The sequence below is a fragment of the Pseudophryne corroboree genome, chromosome 2 (genome assembly GCF_028390025.1).
Source record: "Pseudophryne corroboree isolate aPseCor3 chromosome 2, aPseCor3.hap2, whole genome shotgun sequence".
NCBI classification, from domain to species: Eukaryota; Metazoa; Chordata; class Amphibia; order Anura; family Myobatrachidae; genus Pseudophryne; species Pseudophryne corroboree.
This window is the reverse complement of record NC_086445.1, coordinates 356557615-356570903: the sequence shown is the minus strand read 5'-3', so window position 1 is coordinate 356570903 and position 13289 is coordinate 356557615. Positions and strand designations below refer to the sequence as shown.

At 50.4% G+C, this 13289-nt stretch overlaps 1 protein-coding gene across 9 annotated transcripts in view; it reads left to right on the top strand.

The window, feature by feature from the left end:
• ATP11A (ATPase phospholipid transporting 11A) overlaps nucleotides 1-13289 on the top strand; it is a 379759-nt gene that overhangs the window by 208268 nt on the left and 158202 nt on the right. The gene's annotated exons all lie outside the window — the stretch shown is intronic.

Genomic DNA, 13289 nt, shown 5'->3' with positions numbered 1-13289 from the left:
TCCCCCCACCCCCGACACCCATACAATAACGGGGCGCGCCTCAAAAAGGGGCGTGATCTCAAAAAGAAATGGGCGTGGTTACACAATAGTATCCCCAATTGAAATTATGCCACACAGTAGCACTATCTTATTCACATTTCACCACATAGTATTGTCCCTTATTCATGTTATGACACACATTAGCACCCCTAATACACATAATGCCCACAGTAGTAACACCCCGTATTACACATAATGCCCACAGCAGTAGCGCCCCTTATACAATGTCCACAGTTGTAGTGCCCCTTATGCAATGTCCACTGTACTGGTAGTGCCCCTTATATAGAGCCCATAGTATAGGTACCCCTTATGCAATGCCCCCAGTAGTAGTGCTCCTTATGTCCCCAGGAGTGGTGCCCCTTATGAAGTGCCCCCTTTACAATGCCCTCATTAGTAGTGCCCCCAGTCGTTTAGCCCCCAGTGGTAATGCCCCTGCGGTTATGACCCCAGTAGTTTACTCCCCCTTTAGTTTAGCCCATTAGTGGTAATTCCCCCAGTAGTTTAGCCCCTGTAGTTATGCCCCCAGTAGTTTAGCCCCTGTAGTTATGACCTCAGTATTTTAGCCCCTGCAGTTATGCCTCCAATAGTTTAGCCCCCCAGTAGTTTAGCCCCCCCCCCCGTAGATTAGCCTCCCAGTAGTAATGCCCCTCAGTAGTAATGCCCCCTTGTAGTTAGCCCCCAGTAGAAGCACCACTAATACACTGAAACATATGGAAAAAAAAAACCACAATATTCTCCCGTGTCTGACCGCTGCCTTCTGGCGTCCGCTCCTCGGCACTTTGGGAGAGACGTCATGAAGTCTTTCCCATAGCGCACACTGACATAGCCGGGAGCCAGAGCTTTGTAGTGAGCTCCTGCCTCCGGCTTCCGCTGTGGAGAGAGATCCGGTCTCCCGCTGGTAACACAATCTCAGCAGGCGCCCAGCATCTCCCTGCGGCGCCGGGAACACATTGGGTTAAGTGAGCCGGAATGGTCCAACTGGAACTGAATGAACGCAGTTCCGCCCCGTTATGGCTCACTTTAACCCCTAGACACTGATATATTGCAGGGCTTGTTCTTGTATTATGATCTACTTACAGCATGTGTTTCCATATAAGTGGCCACAAGAAACCTTATTTGAAAATACATGTAACCATGGGAATCATTGTGCCTTATAACCAGCACAGGGAAATTACACTGATGATCTCATTTGTATGTGAATAGCTCGGATTTCCTTTTTTTCTATGTATGTAACAGCTTCATAATGTAGGTAAGGTGCAATTGGGGAGTTTGCTAGACTCTTCACTGAGTCAGGGAGATTGCTGCTATTTCAGGGAGTCTCCCTCGAGACTTGGCAATAGTCTTCTATAACTAGTTATTTCCTTTTAAATACAAGTGGAGCACATGAACTATGTATTCCTGTTCTGAACTATGTATTCCTGTTCTGCAAAAACAGCTCTTAGCTATTCATTTGATGGCTTGCAGGGGCGCTTTAAGAGATGAGGAGGCCTGTGTGCTACCTCCTCCATTTGGGCCCCCTCCTCTCTGCCGTCAGCACTGGAGAGTGTGAGCACTAGGGGGCTCAGACTCTACTACGCATGCGCAGATCACTAGGAAAATGGCGCGGATGCCATTTTCCCAGTGATTTCTCTACTGTGCATGCGCAGAACACCGTGAAAATGGGCGCTGCGCCATTTTCACAGTGATTCCAGAGCACTGCGGATGTCGGCGTGGGACTCCAGGGGGGTAGGTGTTTCAAAAATGGGTGCAGCCTGTGCAGTGGGGGCCCGCTCTGGACTCAGGAGCCTGTGTGCACTGCACACACTGCACCCATTATAGATATCGACTAGTGATGGCTTGCCTGCCACCGGGATCACTGCATTTCCCTGTCATGTCAGCCTCAAGCTCTGCATTTTCCAGGCATTGCTGCTCAGTGGCTTCCCTTAGAGTAGATAGCTGTATAGCTGGATGAAATGTATCTCACATTCATTTTATTACTTCAACTTCTGCAAAACTCTCCAAGCACCACTTTGTTAGAAAAATGTTGAAATGACAGTTTTATGTTGTTTCTTATTTAAACTGAATGTTGACCACAATAATAGCTTGTAGCACATTTTTTATTTCATTTATAGGCAGGGCCAGCTCCAGACCTATTAGCACCCTGAGCGAAAAATTTTGAAGCGCCACCTACCACTAAAGTGGGCATGGCCTTGCAACTTTATATTATCAAACTCTAAATATATATTTATTTTCTCTATCGTCCTAAGTGGATGCTGGGGTTCCTGAAAGGACCATGGGGAATAGCGGCTCCGCAGGAGACAGGGCACAAAAGTAAAGCTTTTACAGGTCAGGTGGTGTGTACTGGCTCCTCCCCCTATGACCCTCCTCCAGACTCCAGTTAGATTTTTGTGCCCGGCCGAGAAGGGTGCAATTCTAGGTGGCTCTCATAAAGAGCTGCTTAGAGAGTTTAGCTTAGGTTTTTTATTTTACAGTGATTCCTGCTGGCAACAGGATCACTGCAACGAGGGACAGAGGGGAGAAGAAGTGAACTCACCTGCGTGCAGGATGGATTGGCTTCTTGGCTACTGGACATGAAGCTCCAGAGGGACGATCACAGGTACAGCCTGGATGGTCACCGGAGCCACGCCGCCGGCCCCCTCACAGATGCTGAAGCAAGAAGAGGTCCAGAATCGGCGGCTGAAGACTCCTGCAGTCTTCTTAAGGTAGCGCACAGCACTGCAGCTGTGCGCCATTTTCCTCTCAGCACACTTCACACGGCAGTCACTGAGGGTGCAGGGCGCTGGGAGGGGGGCGCCCTGGGAGGCAAATGAAAACCTTTAAAAAGGCTAAAAATACCTCACATATAGCCCCAGAGGCTATATGGAGATATTTACCCCTGCCTAAATGTACTAAATAGCGGGAGACGAGCCCGCCGAAAAAGGGGCGGGGCCTATCTCCTCAGCACACGGCGCCATTTTCTGTCACAGCTCCGCTGGTCAGGAAGGCTCCCAGGTCTCTCCCCTGCACTGCACTACAGAAACAGGGTATAACAGAGAGGGGGGGCAAAATAAATGGCAATATATATTAATATAAAAGCAGCTATAAGGGAGCACTTAATCATAAGGCTATCCCTGTCATATATAGCGCTTTTTGGTGTGTGCTGGCAGACTCTCCCTCTGTCTCCCCAAAGGGCTAGTGGGTCCTGTCTTCGTATAGAGCATTCCCTGTGTGTCTGCTGTGTGTCGGTACGTGTGTGTCGACATGTATGAGGACGTTATTGGTGTGGAGGCGGAGCAATTGCCAAATATGAGGATGTCACCTCCTAGGGGGTCGACACCAGAATGGATGCCTTTATTTGTGGAATTACGGGATAGCGTCAACTCGCTTAAGCAGTCGTTTGCCGACATGAGGCGGCCGGACACTCAATTAGTGCCTGTCCAGGCGCCTCAAACACCGTCAGGGGCTGTAAAACGCCCCTTGCCTCAGTCGGTCGACACAGACCCAGACACAGGCACTGATTCCGGTGGTGAAGGTGACGAATCAACCGTATTTTCCAGTAGGGCCACACGTTATATGATTTTGGCAATAAAGGAGATGTTACATTTAGCTGATACTACAGGTACCACTAAACAGGGTATTATGTGGGGTGTGAAAAAACTACCAGTAGTTTTTACCGAATCAGAAGAATTAAATGACGTGTGTGATGAAGCGTGGGGTGCCCCGATAAAAAACTGCTAATTTCAAAGAAGTTATTGGCTTTATACCCTTTCCCGCCAGAGGTTAGGGAGCGCTGGGAAACACCTCCTAGGGTGGACAAAGCGCTAACACGCTTATCAAAACAAGTGGCGTTACCCTCTCCTGAGACGGCCGCACTTAAAGATCCATCAGATAGGAGGATGGAAAATATCCAAAAAGGTATATACACACATGCAGGTGTTATACTACGACCAGCTATTGCGACTGCCTGGATGTGCAGTGCTGGGGTAGTTTGGTCAGAGTCCCTGATCGAAAATATTGATACCCTGGACAGGGACAATATTTTACTGTCGTTAGAACAAATAAAGGATGCATTTCTTTATATGCGTGATGCACAGGGAGATATCTGCACACTGGCATCACGGGTAAGTGCTATGTCCATTTCGGCCAGAAGAGCTTTATGGACACGACAGTGGACAGGCGATGCGTAGAGGAGTTATTTGGGGTCGGTCTATCGGATTTGGTGGCCACGGCTACGGCCGGGAAATCCACCTTTCTACCTCAAGTCACTCCCCAACAGAAAAAGGCACCGACCTTTCAACCGCAGCCCTTTCGTTCCTTTAAAAATAAGAGAGCAAAGGGCTATTCATATCTGCCACGAGGCAGAGGACGAGGGAAGAGACAGCAACAGGCAGCTCCTTCCCAGGAACAGAAGCCCTCCCCGGCTTCTACAAAAGCCGCAGCATGACGCTGGGGCTTCGCAAGCGGACTCGGGGGCGGTAGGCGGTCGTCTCAAGAATTACAGCGCGCAGTGGGCTCACTCGCAGGTAAATCCCTGGATCCTGCAGATAATATCTCAGGGGTACAGGTTGAAATTAGAGACAGAGCCACCTCGCCGTTTCCTGAAGTCTGCTTTACCAACGTCCCCCTCAGAAAGGGAGACGGTTTTGGAAGCCATTCACAAGCTGTATTCTCAGCAGGTGATAGTCAAGGTACCTCTTCTACAACAAGGGAAGGGGTATTATTCCACTCTTTTTGTGGTACCGAAGCCGGATGGCTCGGTAAGGCCTATTCTAAATCTGAAGTCCTTGAACCTGTACATAAAGAAGTTCAAGTTCAAGATGGAGTCACTCAGAGCAGTGATAGCGAACCTGGAAGAAGGGGACTTTATGGTATCCTTGGACATCAAGGATGCGTATCTCCACGTTCCAATTACCCCTCACACCAGGGGTACCTCAGGTTCGTTGTACAAAACTGTCACTATCAGTTTCAGACGCTGCCGTTTGGTTTGTCCACGGCACCTCGGGTCTTTACAAAGGTAATGGCCGAGATAATATTTCTTCTTCGAAGAAAAGGCGTATTAATTATCCCATACTTGGACGATCTCCTAATAAGGGCAAGGTCCAGAGAACAGCTAGAGATGGGTTTAGCACTATCTCAAGAGGTGCTAAAGCAGCACGGATGGATTCTGAATATTCCAAAATCCCAATTAATGCCGACAACTCGTCTGCTGTTCCTGGGGATGATTCTGGACACAGTTCAGAAAAAGGTTTTTCTTCCCGAAGAAAAAGCCAAGGAGTTATCTGACCTGGTCAGGAACCTCCTAAAACCAGGAAAGGTGTCTGTACATCAATGCACAAGAGTCCTGGGAAAAAAAATGGTAGCTTCTTACGAAGCAATCCCTTTCGGCAGATTCCATGCAAAGGGATCTGTTGGACAAATGGTCAGGGTCGCATCTTCAGATGCACCTGCGGATAACCCTGTCGCCGAGGACAAGGGTATCCCTTCTGTGGTGGTTGCAGGAGGCTCATCTATTGGAGGGCCGCAGATTCGGCATGCAGGATTGGATCCTGGTGACCACGGATGCCAGCCTGAGAGGCTGGGGAGCAGTCACACAGGGAAGAAATTTCCAGGGAGTGTGGTCGAGCCTGAAAAAGTCTCTTCACATAAGCATTCTGGAACTAAGAGCAATCTACAATGCTCTAAGCCAGGCGGAACCTCTGCTTCAAGGAAGACCGGTGTTGATCCAGTCGGACAACATCACGGCAGTCGCCCATGTAAACAGACAGGGCGGCACAAGAAGCAGGAGGGCAATGGCAGAAGCTGCCAGGATCCTTCGCTGGGCGGAGAATCACGTGATAGCACTGTCAGCAGTATTCATCCCGGGCGTGGACAACTGGGAAGCAGACTTCCTCAGCAGACACGACCTTCACCCGGGAGAGTGGGGACTTCATCCAGAAGTTTTCCACATGCTATTAAACCGTTGGGTAAAACCAATGGTGGACATGATGGCGTCTCGCCTCAACAAAACACTGGACAGATATTGCGCCAGGTCAAGAGATCCGCAGGCAATAGCTGTGGACGCGCTGGTAACACCTTGGGTGTACCAGTCGGTATATGTGTTTCCTCCTCTGCCTCTCATACCAAAGGTATTGAGGATTATACGGCAAAGAGGAGTAAGACTAGTGGCTCCGGATTGGCCAAGAAGGACTTGGTACCCGGAACTTCAAGAGATGGTCACGGACGATCCGTGGCCTCTACTTCTGAGAAGGGACCTGCTTCAGCAGGGTCCTTGTCTTTTTCAAGACTTACCGCGGCTGCGTTTGACGGCATGGCGTTGAATGCCAGATCCTAAAAGGAAAAGGCATTCCGGAAGAAGTCATTCCTACCTTGATAAAGGCAAGGAAGGAAGTCACCGCGAAGCATTATCGCCGTATTTGGCGAAAATATGTTGCGTGGTGCGAGCAGCGGAGTGCTCCGATGGAGGAATTTCAACTGGGTCGTTTTCCTACATTTCCTGCAATCAGGATTGTCTATGGGTCTCAAATTGGGATCTATTAAGGTTCAAATTTCGGCCATATCAATATTCTTCCAAAAAGAATTGGCCTCAGTCCCTGAGGTCCAGATTTTTATCAAAGGAGTACTGCATATACAGCCTCCTGTGGTGCCTAAGGTGGCACCGTGGGATCTAAATGTAGTTTTAGATTTCCTCAAATCCAATTGGTTTGAACCACTAAAGAATGTGGATTTGAAATATCTCACATGGAAAGTGACTATGTTACTGGCCCTGGCTTCGGCCGGGAGAGTATCTGAACTGGCGGCTTTGTTTTATAAAAGCCCTTATTTAATTTTCCATTCGACATAGGGCAGAGCGGCGGACGCGTCCGCATTTTCTCCCTAAGGTGGTATCAGCGTTTCACCTGAACCAGCCTATTGTAGTGCCTGCGGCTACAGACGACTTGAAGGACTCCAAGTTGTTGGACGTTGTCAGAGCCTTAAAAATATACATTTAAAGGACGGCTGGAGTCAGAAAATCTGACTCGCTGTTTATACTGTATGCACCCAACAAGTTGGGTGCACCTGCTTCTAAGCAGTCGATTGCTCGTTGGATTTGTAACAAAATTCAACTTGTACATTCTGTGGCAGGCCTGCCACAGCCTAAATCTGTTAAGGCCCATTCCGCAAGGAAGGTGGGCTCATCTTGGGCGCCTGCCCGAGGGGTCTCGGCATTACAACTCTGCCGAGCAGCTACGTGGTCAGGGGAGAACACGTTTGTAAATTTTTACAAATTTGATACCCTGGCAAAGGAGGACCTGGAGTTCTCTCATTCGGTGCTGCAGAGTCATCCGCACTCTCCCGCCCGTTTGGGAGCTTTGGTATAATCCCCATGGTCCTTTCAGGAACCCCAGCATCCACTTAGGACGATAGAGAAAATAAGAATTTACTTACCGATAATTCTATTTCTCGGAGTCCGTAGTGGATGCTGGGCGCCCATCCCAAGTGCGGATTATCTGCAATACTTGTACATAGTTATTGTTAACTAATTCGGGTTATTGTTTAGGAAGCCATCTTTCAGAGGCTCCTCTGTTATCATACTGTTAACTGGGTTTAGATCACAAGTTGTACGGTGTGATTGGTGTGGCTGGTATGAGTCTTACCCGGGATTCAAAATCCTCCCTTATTGTGTACGCTCGTCCGGGCACAGTACCTAACTGGAGTCTGGAGGAGGGTCATAGGGGGAGGAGCCAGTACACACCACCTGACCTGTAAAAGCTTTACTTTTGTGCCCTGTCTCCTGCGGAGCCGCTATTCCCCATGGTCCTTTCAGGAACCCCAGCATCCACTACGGACTCCGAGAAATAGAATTATCGGTAAGTAAATTCTTATTTTAACACCCTCTCTACACACACAATTACATATAACACCCACAGTAGTGTTCCTTACATATAATGTCCCCAGTATAGTGTCAGATTCACAAAACGTTCCAGTAGAGTGCCAGATATACATACACTCCTAATAGTGCAGTGCCAGATACACATATGCCCCCAGCAGTGCCATGCCAGATACACAAATGCCCCCACAGTGCTGCCAGATACACATTATATGCCCCCAGCAGTGCTGCCAGATACACAAATACCCCCACAGTGCTGTCAGATACACATTATATGTCTCCAGCAGTGCTGCCAGGTACACATTATATGCCCCCAGCAGTGCTGCCAGGTACACATTATATGCCCCCAGCAGTGCTGCCAGGTACACATTATATGCCCCCAGCAGTGCTGTCAGGTACACATTATATGCCCCCAGCAGTACTGCCAGGTACACATTATATGCCCCCAGCAGTGCTGCCAGGTACACATTATATGCCCCCAGCAGTGCTGCCAGGTACACATTATATGCCCCCCAGCAGCACTGCGGACGTCGGCGTGGGACTCCAGGGGGGTAGGTGTTTCAAAAATGGGTGCAGCCTGTGCAGTGGGGGCCCGCTCTGGACTCAGTGCTGCCAGGTACACATTATATGTCCCCAGCAGTGCTGCCAGATACATAAATGCCCCCCACAGTGCTGCCAGATACACTTTATATGCCCCCACAGTGCTGCCAGATACTTTGTATGCCCCCAGCAGTGCTGTCCGATACATAAATGCCCCCACAGTGCTGCTGCCAGATGCACATTATATGCCCCCACAGTGCTGCCAGATACACAAATGCCCCCACAGTGCTGCCAGATACACAAATGCCCCCACAGTGCTCACAAATGCCCCCACAGTGCTCACAAATGCCCCCACAGTGCTCACAAATGCCCCCACAGTGCTGTCAGATACACAAATGCCCCCACAGTGCTGCCAGATACACATTATATGCCCCCACAGTGCTGCCTGATATACATTATATGCCCCCAGCAGTGCTGCCAGATGCATAAGTGCCCCCACAGTGCTGCCAGATGCATAAATGCCCCCACAGTGCTCCCAGATACACAAATGCCCCCACAGTGGGGGTCATTCCGAGTTGATCGTAGCTGTGCTAAATTTAGTACAGCTACGATAATCTTCCCTGACATGCGGGGGGATGCCCAGCACAGGGCTAGTCCGCCCCACATGTCAGTCCCGCCCCCCCCCCCCCCCTCGCACAAATACAAGAGCATCGCACAGCGGCGATGCTCTTGTATTTGTGGAGTAACTCCCGGCCAGCGCAGCTCCTGCGGCTGGCCAGGAGTTGTGTGTCGCTGCCGCTGGCCGCAGCGGCTGCGTGAGACGTCACGCAGCCGCCGCGGCACGCCCCCCAACGGTCCGGCCACGCCTGCGTTGGCCGGACCGCGCCTAAACGGCGGCTTGAAGCCACCATTCAGCCCCCTCCCGCCCAGCGACCGCTGCCATGTGCCGGCGCATGTGCAGTTCCGAACCGATTGCTGCGCTGCGACAAACTGCAGCGAGCTATCGGATCGGAATGACCCCCAGTGCTCCCAGATACACAAATGCCCCCACAGTGCTCCCAGATACACAAATGCCCCCACAGTGCTCCCAGATACACAAATGCCCCCACAGTGCTCCCAGATACACAAATGCCCCCACAGTGCTGCCAGATAGAAAAATGCCCCCACAGTGCTGCCAGATACACATTATATGCCCCCACAGTGCTGCCAGATATACATTATATCCCCCCAGCACTGCTGTCAGATACATAAATACCCCCACAGTGCTGCCAGATACATAAATGCCCCCACAGTGCTGCCAGATACAGAAATGCCCCCACAGTGCTGCCAGATACACAAATGCCCCCACAGTGCTGCCAGATACACAAATGCCCCCACAGTGCTGCCAGATACATAAATGCCCCCACAGTGCTGCCAGATACACAGATGCCCCCCCAGTGCTGCCAGATGCACATTATATGCCCCCACAGTGCTGTCAGATACATAAATGCCCCCACAGTGTTGCCAGATACATAAATGCCCCCACAGCTTCGCTCCCGGGGCCTCATCTACATGCAGGCAGCAGGGACAAGAGCGAGCTACAGCAGCAGAGACACCCGTCCCGCCCTCAACCCCCGGGACCAGACTCACCCACCGCGATGTCTGTAGCGCTGCGGCTACTCTCTCCGGCCCCGGTCGTCTCAAATATGGCGCTGGTCCTTCAGCCAATCAGAGTTCGCGGCCCGGCAGCCAATCAGGAGCCACTGCTGCCAGTCCGCGATCTCTGATTGGCTAACGGCCGGCACCATATTTGCATTGGCCGACCGCCCTTAAATAGCCAGCGCCCTGCGCGGCCGCTCCACTCGAACGTGCCTGGAGCCGGCCCTGTATATAGGTATACCAGTGAATCGGTAATTTTATACACTAATGTGCTATGTTATACGAAGTCAAGCAACACAGTATTTACAGTAAATATCCGCAACATTTAAGTGTTATTAATCTGCAGTCCTAGATATTTCATCAGTAAATAATGTTAATTGCGTATAACCTCATACTGTATGATCACATTTACAAAAATGCTGTACTATAAGCCATAGTAACCAACATTCGTAATTTCTCTTGCGTCCTAGTGGATACTGGGGGATCTGTACTTTAGTACCATGGGGTATAGATCGGGTCCACTGGAGCCTGGCACTTTAAAACCTTTAGTGTGTGTATGTATGTGCTGGCTCCTCCCCTCTATGCCTCTCCTACCAGACTCCGTTTAGAAAAATGTGCCCAAGGAGCCGGGTGCCTCTCTCTGGAGCTCCAGAGAGTTTCCTTCATTTTTTATTTTACTTTATTATTTTCAGGTAGCTCTGGTTGGCAACCAGTCTACTTGCTTCGTGGGACTTAGAGGGGGGACTAAACCAACCTCCTGAGGGTTAATGGTTCATAATCCCAGCTGACAGGATACTGAGCTCCTGAGGTGCTGTTCACACACCGTTAGTGTATGTTCCCACGCCAGCAGCTAGCCGCCACTCTCTAACAGATGCCGAAGATCGATAGGTGTGGTGAGTGTTAACACCGGGGACCCGGATAGCGGGTCCCTGGTGCGGTTATGGCGGCATGTCACGCGGCGGTCACAGGCCATGAGCTGCGGTGCCCGCCGCGGACTACATTGGCTCAAGGCTTATGCCCCGCAGTGCTCACTGTCAATCAAGGCTTTGTGTGTACTGTTATGTATATTTGATGTTTGTTAACATGGCCAGTATAAAACTACATGGACCGCGCGCCATTGCAAGCGGCGGGGCTTCCTGGAGCGGGACCAAAGGCGGGAAGGCGTCATTTCCTGCTGCTGCGGATTATCAAGGCTGCATGCACGCTGCTCCTCCAGGGAACCACGCTGTTACAGACTCTGTACTGGTACCAGGGGGTCATAGCAGGAGGGGAGCTCACCAGCGGTAGCGCCGCTGCACTTTTATCAGGTTGTACACCTAATTTCACACACTGTGCTGCTGTGTTTGTGTGCTGCTCTCCGTTTCTCAGTGTCACCCCAGGGGCTATCTATGGTCTGTGTGGAGGTGTTTCAGTGAGCTGCACTGTATTACTGTTGTGTAAATATGTTTGTGGACATGGTTATGTGTGCTAATTGTAACTCTACCCCTTCATTAGTGGAGTCAGTGCTCCTTATCTCCATAGGGACACAGTTCACAGGCACCTGATTGGTTAGATAATTTTAAAAGCATGATTCAGAATGTAAATTCAGACTTAGCTGCAGCTGAAAAGGGGAGACCGGTATGGGAAAACCCCCCATTAGTTGATCCGTCTGTATCCAGACTGTCTAAGAAATTGGTACTGCCGGCGCGAGGGGCTATATCCCTAAAAGAGCCAGCTGACCGTAAAATTGAGACCACTTTTAAAGCAATACATACGGCAACAGGCGTAGCACAGCGCCCCACAATTATTTGTGGGTGGATTTCCAGGGCGGTAGTCAAGCGGTTTGATACTGTTAATGATGGTTTAGAGACTCTGCCCGGGGATGAGGTCATTTCTCTACTGCAACATATACAGGATGTGGCAAATTCTATGAGCGAGGCTATAAAATAATTGTGTAAGAAAAAAGGCCGCACTACTGCTATGGCTGTTTCGGCACGCAGAGCTCTGTGGTTGCGTCAGTGATCAGATGACGCTGATTCCAAAAAGGGGGTAGAAAATCATCCCTTTACAGGTGATGCCTTGTCTGGCGACAAATTAAATAAATGGATCTCCCAGGCAACGGTGGCTGCGCCACCTGCTAGATGTTCTTACATAGGACCCCCCTTGCAGTCCTTTCGTATGGCAAGGTTCAGAGGCAGGGGCCGAGGGGTCTCCACTACTCCCAGAGGATCTCGTGGTAAGTCCCGTAAACCTGCAGCTGCTGCCTCTCTGGACCAGACCACCGGATCCCCTGCCGCTAAGCCTCCGCGTGACGGTTGGCCCCAGCAGCAAGGCGACTTTCAGATGGGTGCTCATCTTCAACACTTCGCCCATGTGTGGGCAAAGTCCTGCCGGGATCCGTGGGTGAGGGACCTCATTTCCCAGGGATACCTGCTGGAATTTCAAGCACTTCCTCCTCAAATATTTTTTAAATCGGGCTTGCCAGTTTTACCCACAGCAAAAGTTACCTTGTAAGAGGCTATTCAAAAACTTTGGCGGACAGGGGTGGTGGTTCCAGTACCTCCTCCATAACGCAACAGGGGTTTTTAATCCAGTCTTTTTGTTGTTCCAAAACCAGACGGTTCGGTGCGACCCATCTTAAACCTGAAGTCTCTAAACACGTATCTGCGGGTGTTCAAATTCAAGATGGAATCCCTGTGGGCAGTGGTGTCCGGTCTGGAAGAGGGGGAATTCCTGGTATCCCTAGATGTCAAGGATGCTTACCTACACATTCCCATGTGGCCTCCTCATCAGGCTTACCTCGGGTTCGCCATCTTGGAAGACCATTTCCAGTTTCAGGCTTTGCCCCTTGGCCTGTCCACAGCTCAGTGCATGATGAGAGCCAACATAGTCCCCTACTTTGGTGATCTCCTGATATAGGCTATGTCCAGGGAGCGTCTATTGCACAGCATCGGTCTGACGACTCGCCTGCTTATGGATCATGGGTGGATCCTAAATTTCCAGAAATCTCACCAGGAACTGACCCAACGTCTTCAGTTCCTGGGAATGATACTGGATACAGTGTCTCAAAAGGTGTTTCTTCTGATGGACAAGGCCCCGACTATCCAGGCTATGGTCAACTCAGTGCTCTGCCCTTGCAAGGTATCCATACATCTTTGCATATGCTTGCTGGGCAGGATGGTTGCTGCTTTCGAGGCAATCCAAAATGACAGATTTCATGCCCAGCCATTTCAGCTGAATCTGCTGG